Source organism: Chionomys nivalis, chromosome 13, assembly GCF_950005125.1.
Source record: "Chionomys nivalis chromosome 13, mChiNiv1.1, whole genome shotgun sequence".
Classification (NCBI taxonomy): domain Eukaryota; kingdom Metazoa; phylum Chordata; class Mammalia; order Rodentia; family Cricetidae; genus Chionomys; species Chionomys nivalis.
The window spans coordinates 5,609,862-5,622,136 of NC_080098.1; the positions used below are offsets into that span (position 1 = coordinate 5,609,862).

At 44.6% G+C, this 12,275-nt stretch overlaps 1 pseudogene; it reads right to left on the reverse strand.

The window, feature by feature from the left end:
• Positions 1-10,160, reverse strand: part of LOC130886094 (uncharacterized) — a 35,582-nt pseudogene extending 25,422 nt beyond the window's left edge.
• Between the last annotated feature and the right edge of the window lie 2,115 nt (positions 10,161-12,275).

The following is a 12,275-nucleotide window of genomic DNA, read 5'->3' on the forward strand; positions in this document are numbered from 1 at the left end:
ATCGCAAAGTTTGGAGGAAAAAGTGATGAGAGAGGAACAGGGAGAAACTGGAGGGGAGGGATAGGGAGATGGATTTAATCAAAACCTATAATGTGTATATATAATATCTTAAACAATAAAAGTTTAATTACATAATAAAAATTTTTTGTGTAATATAATTGCAGTATGTTTTTTTCTTTTTTAGTAATTATCAAATATGAAAATTCATGTGAAACAAACCTGGCCCTCTTTTATTTTGAATCAAGTTATTCTAAGTATAAAACAAAGGAAATGGATGACAAAATCCACAGAAATAAAAATTCAGCGTAGATGAAGAAGCATGAAGTTGGCATTATTCTTACTGTTTTTAAAATTATTATTTAACATTTCGACATTCAAAAAGGTTTAGGTTGCACTGTCAGTATCTGAAGTTCATGTCACAGTACTATACTTTCAATATGAATTTGTATTTAGGTTTTCATGAAATTGGAGTTAACGCAAATGATGTAGGGGGGTCTTCTTTCTATGTGTTGCTTTCATTGGTTAAATAAAGAGACTGCCTTGGCCTTTTGATAGCACAGCAGCTTAGACAGGCGGAGTAGACAGAACAGAATGCTGGGAGAAAGGAGGCAGAGACAGAGAACTGCCCACCATGAAGTTGCCAGGTCAGACATGCTGAATTTTTCCCGGTAAGCCACAAGCTCATGGTGACATACAGATTATTAGAAATGGGTTAAATCGAGATGTAAGAGTTAGCCAATAAGAGGCTAGAACTAATGGGCCAGGCAGTGTTTAAATGAATACAATTTGTTTGTTGTTATTTCAGGGTATAAGCTAGCCAGGCGGCCGGGAGCCAGGCGGTGGGAAGCAGCCCGCTACTCCTCATTGCTACACTCAGATACTGGTTGGAGGGATTTGAGAACCTAAACTCTTACTCCGTTAGCTCTTTCTGTAACTTTACAGTCCTCTTCTTTTCTCGGAGCAAAGCACAGAGCAGAAAATGTACTGAGTCCATCAGTTTCCTCCTTGCTTTTTCCTTGTCTTCAGACTTTGAAAAGAAATTAGTACAAAGTTATTTTTTTAAACAAGAAGACTTGCACATCTTCAGGGCTCCTGTGACCCCACTACTGTAAGGGCAGGGTTGAAAGCCAGTCTGTGCCCATCTGTTCACAACACTAACACAAGTACTGACAGCATCATGTACTGGAAATGGGAGCTTGGGGTAGGTTTCTTTTTAACCTTTATTCTTCTCTCACACCTTACATCCCAACTGCAGTTTCTCCTCCCTCCACTCTTCCCAGCCCCTCCCCCACCTCCCCTTTCCCCCCAGACCAACTCCTTCTCTAAATTTTTCTAATTATAAATTTTCTCTTTTCCTTATGCACATCATTGTAACCTTGTCTTACTAAGTAGAAGTCAACCAAATATCTCAGTAGTTCACCCCAATTAGGCACCAAGAAAAGCCACGAAGTTAAAGCCCAACGGAAAAACGATTAAACAACTCACCCAGCTCCTAGGATTTTCCATGAACTCACAGCTGGCTTCTGGGCTTTGGGGGAGGTGGGGCACACTTCCTTGCGGCTCCATGCTGCTGCTTGTGAGATATGCCCCTTGAGGGCACTTGGGGCAAGACCCTACAAAAGCCACGGTTGCAGAGGTGTTCCACCGTATCTTCTCAAGATTTGCACTCTGCCCCTCTGGATACTTGCAAGTCCTGCACAATAAAAAATGTGAACAGTGAATATGTCCCATGGTCCCCCAAATGACTGCAGGGTTCTTAACACAGCTTGCTTCTTAGGGAATGATGACATGGAGCAAAATGGCACATTCACACTGAAGCTGTGACAGGACACCAGCTGCACAATTGCTGTCCCGGGGCTGTTCTCAAGAAACACAGCTAGGCATACAAGCATATTCCCATAATCCAAGCACTTAGGAGGTGGATACAGGAGAATTGTGAGTTTAAGGCAAGACTAGGCTATGTACTGAGTTCCAGGACAGCCTCATCTACAGAACGAGACCTTGTCTCAAAAGACAACAAGCAAACAAAAAATGGTTTGTCTATTTTTAGGATATTTTGAATGAACTAGTGAATCAAGCAGCATAGGATGGAGGAAAATCACCATCATATATGTGGCTTAACAGTTAAACTGTGGCCCATGGAAGGAATCTACTCTGATCTTTTTTTTTATGCACCTCTGAAGACTTACATTTCTAAAGAGTAATTCTGCAAGATAATAGCATACTTGATAATTATAATAATTCCATCCCATATGAACATACTCAAATATCATACTGTACTACTAAAATGTGTACAATTTATAAAAGTTAAGAATATTTGAGTTGGGTGTGGTGGCACAATGCCTTAATTCCAGCATTTGGGAAAAAGAGGCAGGAGGATCTCCATGAGATCTAAGCCAGCATAGTCTACAAAGAGAATTCCAGGACAGCCAGGGCTGTTACAAAGAGAAATTCTGACAAGAAAGAAGGAAAGAAAGAAAGAAAGAAAGAAAGAAAGAAAGAAAGAAAGAAAGAAAGAAAGAAAGAAAGAAAGGAGGGAAGGAGGGAAGGAGGGAAGGAGGGAAGGAGGGAAGGAGGGAAGGAGGGAAGGAGGGAAGGAGGGAAGGAAGGAAGGAAGGAAGGAAGGAAGGAAGGAAGGAAGGAAGGAAGGAAGGAAAGAGAGAAGGAGGGAGGGAGGGAGGAAGGAAGAAGGGAGGGAGGGAGGGAGGAGGGAGGGAGGGAGGGAGGGAGGGAGGGAGGGAGGGAGGGAGGGAGGGAGGGAGGGAGGGAGGGAGGGAGGGAGGGAAAAGTCCATCCTGATACAAGAGGCACACAAAGCACGACAGAACCAGAAAAGAAACGCCGTGGGTCATATTATAGTTAAAACACTGACTGTACAGAACAAAGAAAACACGTTGAAAACTGCAAGAGAGAAGAGTCAATTCACATACAAGGGCAGTGGCACCACAGTAACTGCTGAGGTTTCAATTCAAACACGAAAGATCCCAACTGTCAGTCTAATACACCCACGAAACCGTCATGACTGAAGGTGATGACAAAAGCAGGCTAAGGATGACCAAGCCAGCGCTACAGAGGGCACTGCAAGGAAGACTCCACTGTGCCGGACCGAAGGAGGAACACAAAACTGCTGAAACAAACTAAGCAGAGAAAGTCTGCAAAAGTGCAAAATCAACAAAATTAAGGAAACAATACAAATCTGTACTGGCTTCCGTGTGTCTTAGGACAAGTTTACACAAACTCAGAGTTATTTAAAAAGAGGGAGTTTAATTTAAAAAAATGTTTCCATAAGATCAGACTGTAGGGCAAGTTTGTAGGCTATTTTCTTAATTAGTAATTGGTGGGGGACAGCCAAGGTCGCTGTGGGTGGTGCCAGTGATAGGCTGGTGGTCCTGGATTCTACTAAATTGGAAAAATCTGAACGAATTGGATGGATTTCTAGATGTATTTGACCTACCACAGTTAAACCAAGATAAAACAAACAGATACAAAACTACCAATGAGTTAGAAGCAGTAATTAAAAATCTCCCATCCAGGCCTGAGCCGGCAGAGAACACAGTGGCTCCCCCACTGCCCAGACTTCTTGGTCACCACTGTACCAAGGACTGCCTGAGGTCTCTAGACCTGGGCACGTGAGAGGAGAAAAACTGCTTTTCTTCAGTTCCACGCCATTCCTTGTGTCTACGGTGAGCAGGACTCAACCAAGCACCAACCTGTGACCCAACCAAGAGCCCTGGTACCAAATGGTTGGGCACCATTATGGTACGTGAGTACAGGATGGGAAATGGGAGAGAGGGAGGCAGATCTGAAGAGATGAGAGTGGTGAGGGACAGGCCTGTTTGCCACCCAAGTCCAAGGTGTTGTCCAGGCCTGGACTATTGCCAAGGGTCAGGTCTTTGTCTGAGGCCCTGAAACAGCCAAGGGGGCTGTGTTGATGTCTGTGGTTCCTATCATCACTGAGGGCAGTGTGAAGGCCTGTAGTTTGGGCTACTGCCAAGGGCCATGTTGGTGTTCAAGGGCCACCATAATGTCATAACATAAGAAAGGAAGAAACACTTTTAAATCTTTCTTATGAAGTCAGACACCCAAGCCAGATAAAGACCCAACAAAAAAGGAGAATGATAGGCCAGTCTCACCATGATCTAGGAGGCTCCATTCTGGGGATGCAGAGATCGTTCAATATATGTAAATCAATAAAGGCAATTTATTACATAAATATATCCAAGGACAGAAACTACACGATCATTTTATCAGGAGCATTAAAGGCCTTACACAAAATCCAGCACCCCTTTATGACAAACCCTGGAGTGACAAGGAATAGAGAAATACATGTCAAAAAAAAATGAAAGCTAAGTATGGCAAACCAAAGCCAGGATCATAGGGAGTGGAGAAAAAGCTGAAGCACTCCCACAGAACAAGACAAGGCTGTGGGTGTCTGCTTTTGCCTCTCCTGTTCAACAGTGCTTGACATCTTAGCTAGAGCAACAGGACAAGAGAAGGAAATAAGAGGAACACACATAGCAAAGGAAGCTGTCAAAGCATTTCTGTTTGCAGGTGGCACGGTTCTACACATGACAGACACCAAAGACTCCACCAGGAGACTCCTAGAGCTAATGAATACTTTTAGCAATGTGGCAGGTTACAAAATTACCATCAGTAGTTTTCCTACACACTGAAGACAGACTGAGAAGGAAATCAGGGGAACTATACCATTCACACAAGCATTGAGAAATCAAGTTGGCACTACCAGGAAGCTTCCTCCCCAGACTGGCTTTCAGAGTACCAGAAGGTTGATTGGGAAGAAAAGTCATCAACTGTCTTACCATCTATGAATGCTAAAAGCTGCACTAATGATCGCACAGAAAGATGTGCCCATAGAAACAAGAGTGACATAAATTATGGGGGTAACCAACCACTTCCTGATTGAACATCAGGTCTACTTCACAAGAGAAAACACATGTGTGGTACTATAAATCTGCTCAAGAGCCAATGCTTGGGGAACTCATAGGCCCTAACAGGAAAAACCCCCACTATTATTTTGCCAAATGGACATAGTATCAAACTATCGTCTAAACTGGTATAGATTGGAAAAACTTCTGTGTTCAGAAGTCAGTGGCTAACGTAGAAACTCACAACTGGCCAAAGTACGGAGAATAAGTCAGTGGAGAGCTAAGCACAAATGGGAAGCCTTTATCAACCTCTCCCCACAAGGCTCAGAGACCAGAGGTCAGGGAGGATCTTCTAGGCATGCCAGAAGTGCTGCCTTCCTGAACTCACAGTGGCCGGATCAAGACCAAGCCAGTCAACACCCCAGCGTGCAAGGGGGAGGGGTTCCCAACCCCCACATAAGAGGAGCTGTGGACAGTTTATGGCTTCTAAGGGTGAATCGGTTTTCTTTAAGGCTGTGGTCCCTGGTGGATGGACCAATCCTCCAATAGATGGCCCCAATCCCACGAATATACGGGTAGCAAAAATTGGACTCAGTGAGTTACAATTCTGAGGGAAAAATAACAAAGACAAGAATTAGGGAGATTTGGGAGGGGACAGACACCCTAAAATATTCTCCTCTGCTCTATATCCATTGCTCCCATAGGAAGAAATCGAACCTTTGCCACTGAGGAGGAATTCAGAGTCTAAGGAGGCCAAGACACAGAACAAGAATCTGAAATAGCCCAAGCAGTTAGCTCAGAACATCCTTACCAAGGTGGCGAGGCGGAGCGGCATTTTCTGTCGGCCATACACTCTCGCCCACACAGAACAAGGAATTAGTCTAACCAGCTGGGATTTCCACTTCCCTGCCCCTCTGGATTCCTCATTTCCTGTATCTGAACAATGCATTCTGGGATAGAAAAAAAAAATCTCTGAAGGGCAACAGCTCTGTGGCTCCCTCTAGTGGTGAGACTGAACCACAGAAAAGTTCAGCTACCAATGCCAGAAAATGCCCAGGGGAGTAGTACCAGCAACACGAGACAGCTTGGTTTAGGTTATAACCCTCCAAAAATAGTTAAGCTTTTAATATTTATATTTATAAAAACAAGTTATAGTAATAACTGTGGTAACTAGAGAGTTTCATAAACATCTAAAAGTCAATAGATTAAATCAACTAGGGCGAATACTAAGAGGGAAAACAGATGTATAATGAAGAACAGAGGAGTAAAAGTGTCCTGGGTTAACATTTCAAAGTCAGTTCATTTGCCAACATGACTTCCCAGAATTACAGAATCTACTTGCTTTCCCAATTGACAAAGCCAGGAGCCTGGTTCACTTAGAACTAGACTTTAGTGACAAGGCCTTGAGATGGATTTGTTCTCAGCATTTCTCTCTCCCGTCGCCTACTTAGAAGATGTGAGAGTAGGGCATTATTACTTCTTAGTATTTTTTAGATAGAGTTCCTTGAATTTTTCCACTTCCATTTTGCGAGAATCTTCTTGCAATCTCATTTTAGAGAGCTCAGATGAGAGCTTCGTCAGCTCTGCCTGACTCCACATTGCACTGCATGCTCCCTTCTCTTCCCTGGCTCTCCTTTGGGTGCAGCCTCCACCTGAGGTGGATTTTTACAAATCAGAATACAAGGGACTACTGGGAACCTGAAGACCTGTCAGGTCACTCTCATGACTGAGTAGCTCTAAGCATGACAGAAACAGAATACACATTCTGTGAAGAGACACCGAGGAAAATAAGATGCCCAGCAGAAAGGAGTTAAGGGACACAGGGAGGGCAATGGGTTTTGGAAAAGTGCCACAATGAATTTCGAATCAACTGTATTAAATGTGACTAATATGTATCTATGATGCATTCTTTGCATGTACATGTGTGTGTGTGCATGCGTGTATATGTGTGCATGTATGTGTGTGTGGTATCCGTGGGTGTGGAGTGCTGTACTTTGAAAGCCAACCTTGTCTCAAACTAGACAAGCTGAGTTACAACCTCAGCCAGAAATCACCTTGTGTTAGCTCCTGTGTAATTTCATAATTCCAAAAATAATAAAAATCAATTGAGAAATTTTAATTACAAATATTGCAACCTGAAAAGGAGCCAACAAGTTTCTGGAGAGGGAGGAGAATCACTGCCTTTAGCTGTGTATCTACTTCTGAGCCCACCAAACTACAACTCATGGTCACACAGAGATGGCTGTGGTTAATCACAGTGGGTCATGAAACAAATGCTTATCCAGGATTGTGACAAAGAGATTTATAGGGAGGGAGAAGAATGGACAGGAGTGAGAGTATGGGAGAGTGGTCATCATGCAATGTGTACATGTGAGAAAGAAAAATAATTTTAAAAATTAAAAAAATAAGCCGGGCGGTGGTGGCGCACGCCTTTAATCCCAGCACTTGGGAGGCAGAGACAGGCAGATCTCTGTGAGTTCGAGACCATCCTGGTCTACTGTAGGGGAGACCCAGCCAATCACCTTGCTAGCAGGGGGCGGGGTCCCCCGAGGATATTTTTTACTTATAAAGATTGCGGGCCTGCTCCCAACCGCCCCTTCTGCTTTCCTGTTCTCCGTGGGAACCTCTGGTTTTGTAAGTCTATTTCCCCATTAAAGCAGTATATAGCCGAGCGGTGGTGGCGCACGCCTTTAATCCCAGCACGTGGGAGGTGGAGACAGGAGGATCTCTGGGAATTTGAGGCCAGCCTGGTCTACAAGAGCTAGTTCCGGGCCAGGCACCAAAGCTGCAGAGAAACCCTGTCTCGAAAAACCACAAAAAAAAAAAAAAAGGCTGTATATATTTTTACTATCTGTCTGCATTCATTTACGCCGCTACAGTCTACAAGAGCTAGTTCCAGGACAGGCTCCAAAACCACAGAGAAACCCTGCCCCCCCCCAAAAAAAATAAGGTAAGTGTGATATGCCTTGGGACTAAAAAGAGATGGAAGCCACAGGGGTTCCAAGGGTGATAATGGATGCCTGCTGATGCTTCAAGAGATTGTCTAGAAGGGCTTGAAGGCTGATGAAAAGATGACCTGTGACCCAGTGTTGACAGCCAATCAACATGCAAGCTGAACAAAGAGCCTGGACTTGCTGACTCTAACTATCTAGAGAACTAGGTGTGTCAACTTGTGAACTCCTGGCAGAGGAATCGTGCCCCAGCCCCCCAAGCTCCTCATCCAGGGGCTATATAAACTGTAACAATGACTCTAACGAATGGAGGCTTCGACAAATCTGCCTAGCCTCCTCCTTCTCACCAGCCCATGTCTTTCAGGTAGTACCTCTCCGTGACCCTGGAATAACTGACCAGCCAGGCGGGTTACAGACTCTAGACAGAGTAACTCGCCAAGGCAGTCGACAGAAATCAACCTCCCTTGGATACGAATTCACATGCCTACAAACAGCAGACTTTTGACAAAGAAGCAAAATTGTGAAATGAAAAAGAAACATATTTAACCTGTGTGTTTATTTTTAGTTGTCCTGAAGTTGCAGCTTTCAGAGGCTAGCTTATTTCAAACCTGCCTTCCAGCTTCCCGTTGAAGCTGCGCCGCACAGCAGGGGGGCGACACAGTCCCTCTCTGCCTGCCAGTCCGACTTTCCAAGCTCTGGTGGGCAGAGCTGCATGGATTTTACCCTTACTCCTCTGGTCTTGAGGGACTCCTTGAGTCCGTGTATAAACAAACCCTGTTTATCGAAAGCTTGTCCCATGATATAATTTTACCTTGCGCCACTGTGTGTCCAAATCTCCAAATCTGACTCACAGTCGGCTTATTCATGGCAATTCTCGCTGAACCGGTGCTTAGTGCTGCTGGCCACGGAGGGTCAATTAGTGAAGACAGGCCTGTCCTTCGTGTGCAGCGGCGTTCCTCAAATCTCCACGGTTTTCTCAGGCCCCTGTTCAGGCGCCATTTGTCCCTGGCAGGAAACGAACAGGGAGGGGTCCCTGGGCCCGGGAAGAGAGAGGAATGAAGAGACAAGAGACACGAGAAATGGACAAGTCTGTATTCTGATCAAGCTGCTAACTTTATTTTTTCTCAGGAGCACTAACTAGCAAAAGGGCAGGGGGAGGGTAGGATGCTGGAATGTCAGGTCTGGAGGTGTCGCCTAGCTGATAGGAAGAGTTGAGGGGGATGCTGAGGGTCTGTAAACATTTACTAACAAGGGAAATGCTAATTAGTTCTGGTGCCTGGGATCCGCAGGTCTGCAGGGGATCTTAACTCCCAGGGAGATAAGGGTTATCCTAGGCCCGGAACTTGCCCTACAGAGGCTTCCGAATAGCTTACTAATTTGTGACTAAGATGGTTATAACCAAATACAGGTCTTTGCTTCCAGCAGCCTTGGCCTATAGTGCAGGGGTAACACGGACAGGTTTGCCATATAAGCATGAGGCTGCCGGGCAGCACACATGTATGGATGGGTGGCTGGGCTGTACAGCCTTGTTGTTACAATGTAGCAAGACTGCCAGCCACAGCTGTAGGGGGCAGATGTACCCCAATTGGATTTCAAACACTGAACAGAGAATCTGGGGTTAATTGCTACGGCTGGAGAAGTTAACAATCTTTTTCTCCCATGCTACATGCTACCCTACCCCCTCCCATCCTGGTGAATGGGGTCCCTCAGCCTGCCCTGGGGGCTGCTTGCCAAATCTGACCAAGGTTTGGCTCTGCAGGCCAGGGACTCTGGCTATAGGTGTTAAGCTTCAAAGGCCACATTGTGACACTATAGCCAGATTTCCCTCTACCAGAACTGCTTTGGTCATTCGGATCCAATGTGTTATAAAAATCTGTCATCATTTGGAGGGGCTGGTTACAAATTATTATTGGTTAAGATATGGGGGACTACTGTTAGTCTCGGATGTTTCACGCTGGTGCAGGATATTATGTGATGTAAGTTTAAAGTTATTTTTGTTATAGTATATGCATGTTTCTGTTCTTGTTTAAAATATTATAGCCATATGATATATTAGATACCACTGAGGGAAATCATAAGAAAGGCTTTGGTAAGCGTTTTTACGTTGTCTGAAAGTGAGAAAGACTTTGGTATGTTGTCTGGGAAGCAAGGGAGAAAGAAGGGACTGAAAGAATGAAGAGAGGAAAAATGGGTTGAAGGTAAAAAAGTTACAGAAGGCCAGAAAGGGATGTGAGCTGTGTTTGCTATTGTTTCTCATACCTGCAAATACTAAATATGCTTGTTTTGTTGAAAAGTTTGTCTCTGTAAGTTTTCTTGCAGTCATGGAGCTGACGGAAACGGTCTGGATATTTTTGCTGTCTCTGCCGCCATCACTGCTGAGGCCACATGTACGGGCCTGACTTCAGAATTTATCTCTGAGCTCTGGTTACCGAATTTGGGTTAGAATAAATTCAGATGACTTTTTGGCATAATGTTAAAACTGTTATATGCTGGGTTTTTTTAATTGAAAAGCTGGCTCTAGAATTGAATTATGGCTCTTCCTTTGCTAGACCTGTAGACCGCCTCGACGGGTTACTCTGTCTAGGGTTTGTAACCCGCCTGGCTGGTCAGTTATTCCAGGGTCAGGGAGAGGCACCACCTGAAAGACATAGGCTGATAAGGGGAAGGAGGCTAGGCAGATTTGTCGAAGCCTCCATTCATTAGAGTCATGGTTACAGCTTATATAGCCCCTGGATGATGAGCTTGGGGGGCTGGGGCACAGGGTCTTGCCACGTGGTCCATGATGGTCACGTAGACCAAGGGGTTACGATCGGTCAGGTCACGATTCCTTGGTCAGGAAGTCACAAGGTGACACACCTAGTTCTCTGGATAGTTTGGAATGTGAGGCAGGTTCCGTTAACAGATAGCTCTCTATTAACAGTTAATTTGGGTGTGAGATAGGCTTGGTCAATAAGACTATTCTCAGTACAATTGGGAAGTAAAGCTCTCTGCAAAACTCCTCACGGCGGTGCTTCCTATAATAATTTGGGGGGACACGGCTCCTGACATATCCCCCTTCCTTTTATAAAGGCAGGCATCTATCAAGTGGAGGGCACCAGGTCAGAGTCTAACCCTGGTGTCAGATCTAAATGGGAAGGGACTGGGACAAGGAGGGACCCTCCTCTCGAATGGTGGAGCAATTTTTCTCTCCTGGGAACAGAGGGGTGCCTTATGAGTAGCATTAGTTCCTTGGAGGTCCTCAAATAAAAGGTATCTAGCAAGACCTAAAGTAAGCAGGTCTTTGACCACAGGGCACCCTGTCTTAGGCCATGTGGAGGGCAATCCTCGTGCCTGGCACCATGCCATGTTGAGCCGGTTTCTACAACCTCTGTATGGTGTGCTATTCAGGCAAGGGTCCACACTAACTCCCGTCATTGGGCCCCTGTATCTATCATTAATGAAAAGACTGTGAGGAGCTCCTCAAATAAAAGATATAATGATATAATTTTGGCACCAATAGCTCCATCTTCCAGACAAGAAGAAAGGGCATTTTCCAAACCCAGTATTCACCGTTTAGTCTGGCCTAAGGTATATCCTCCTTCCTAAATGCCTACTCCACAATAAGATTACGAGTGTTGCCTGCCAAACATTAGGGCAGTGTAAAAGGGATCAAAATCTAACATTTTTAACATATGCATTAAACTTAAACACTTTACAGCATGTGTCAAACTTTTCCCAACATCTACAAGCAGTTACAAATATCATTAAGCCAATTCTAGTAAGAATACATACATACAATGACAGACATTTTGTTATCAAATACCACCAGCTCCAGTCTCTGAGCAACAGTCAAAACCCCAATCTTCCCCCTTCTTAAGTAAAGAGGGGTTAGTATTTTAATTAAAATGAGTTTTTGTGTCCCAAAGTTTAAAACAGTCAGATGTCTGCATCTTGGCTCCAAAGCAAACAGAAAGCAGACTGCCGAAGCAGCTTAACATTTGTGCTTCAGGGCAGGTGGGCTTCCTGGGTAAGGTGAGCTGGAGTCAGCTATCTGAAACACATCCTGTCAATTCTCAGGTCTCCCTGGACCCTCTAAAGGCAGCATGACGTCCTGCAGAGTGGCATAGCAGATTCTGTTATCAGGCACTCCTCCTTGGGGGCAGGGAAGACTGGATCAAGGATTCCTCTTCAATCGCCTCTGGAACTCCTCTGTGGGGTGTCTGCAGCCACGACATCAGGTCCAGCTTTTATTTTCTTTCTGTGAAAAAAGCATATACACCTCCTCGACCCCAAATATATATAGGTTGGGTTTTTTCATAATGCATTGCAAAAGCTTTTTTACCTTGCCTTAATAAAGGTCAGCTTGGTGTCATTATGCTAGATCCGTTTGTATCAGGATCTGTGTGCAACTGTTATAAGTTGCTTCCAAGGAGCCTTGGTACGCTCCATAATTTCTTTT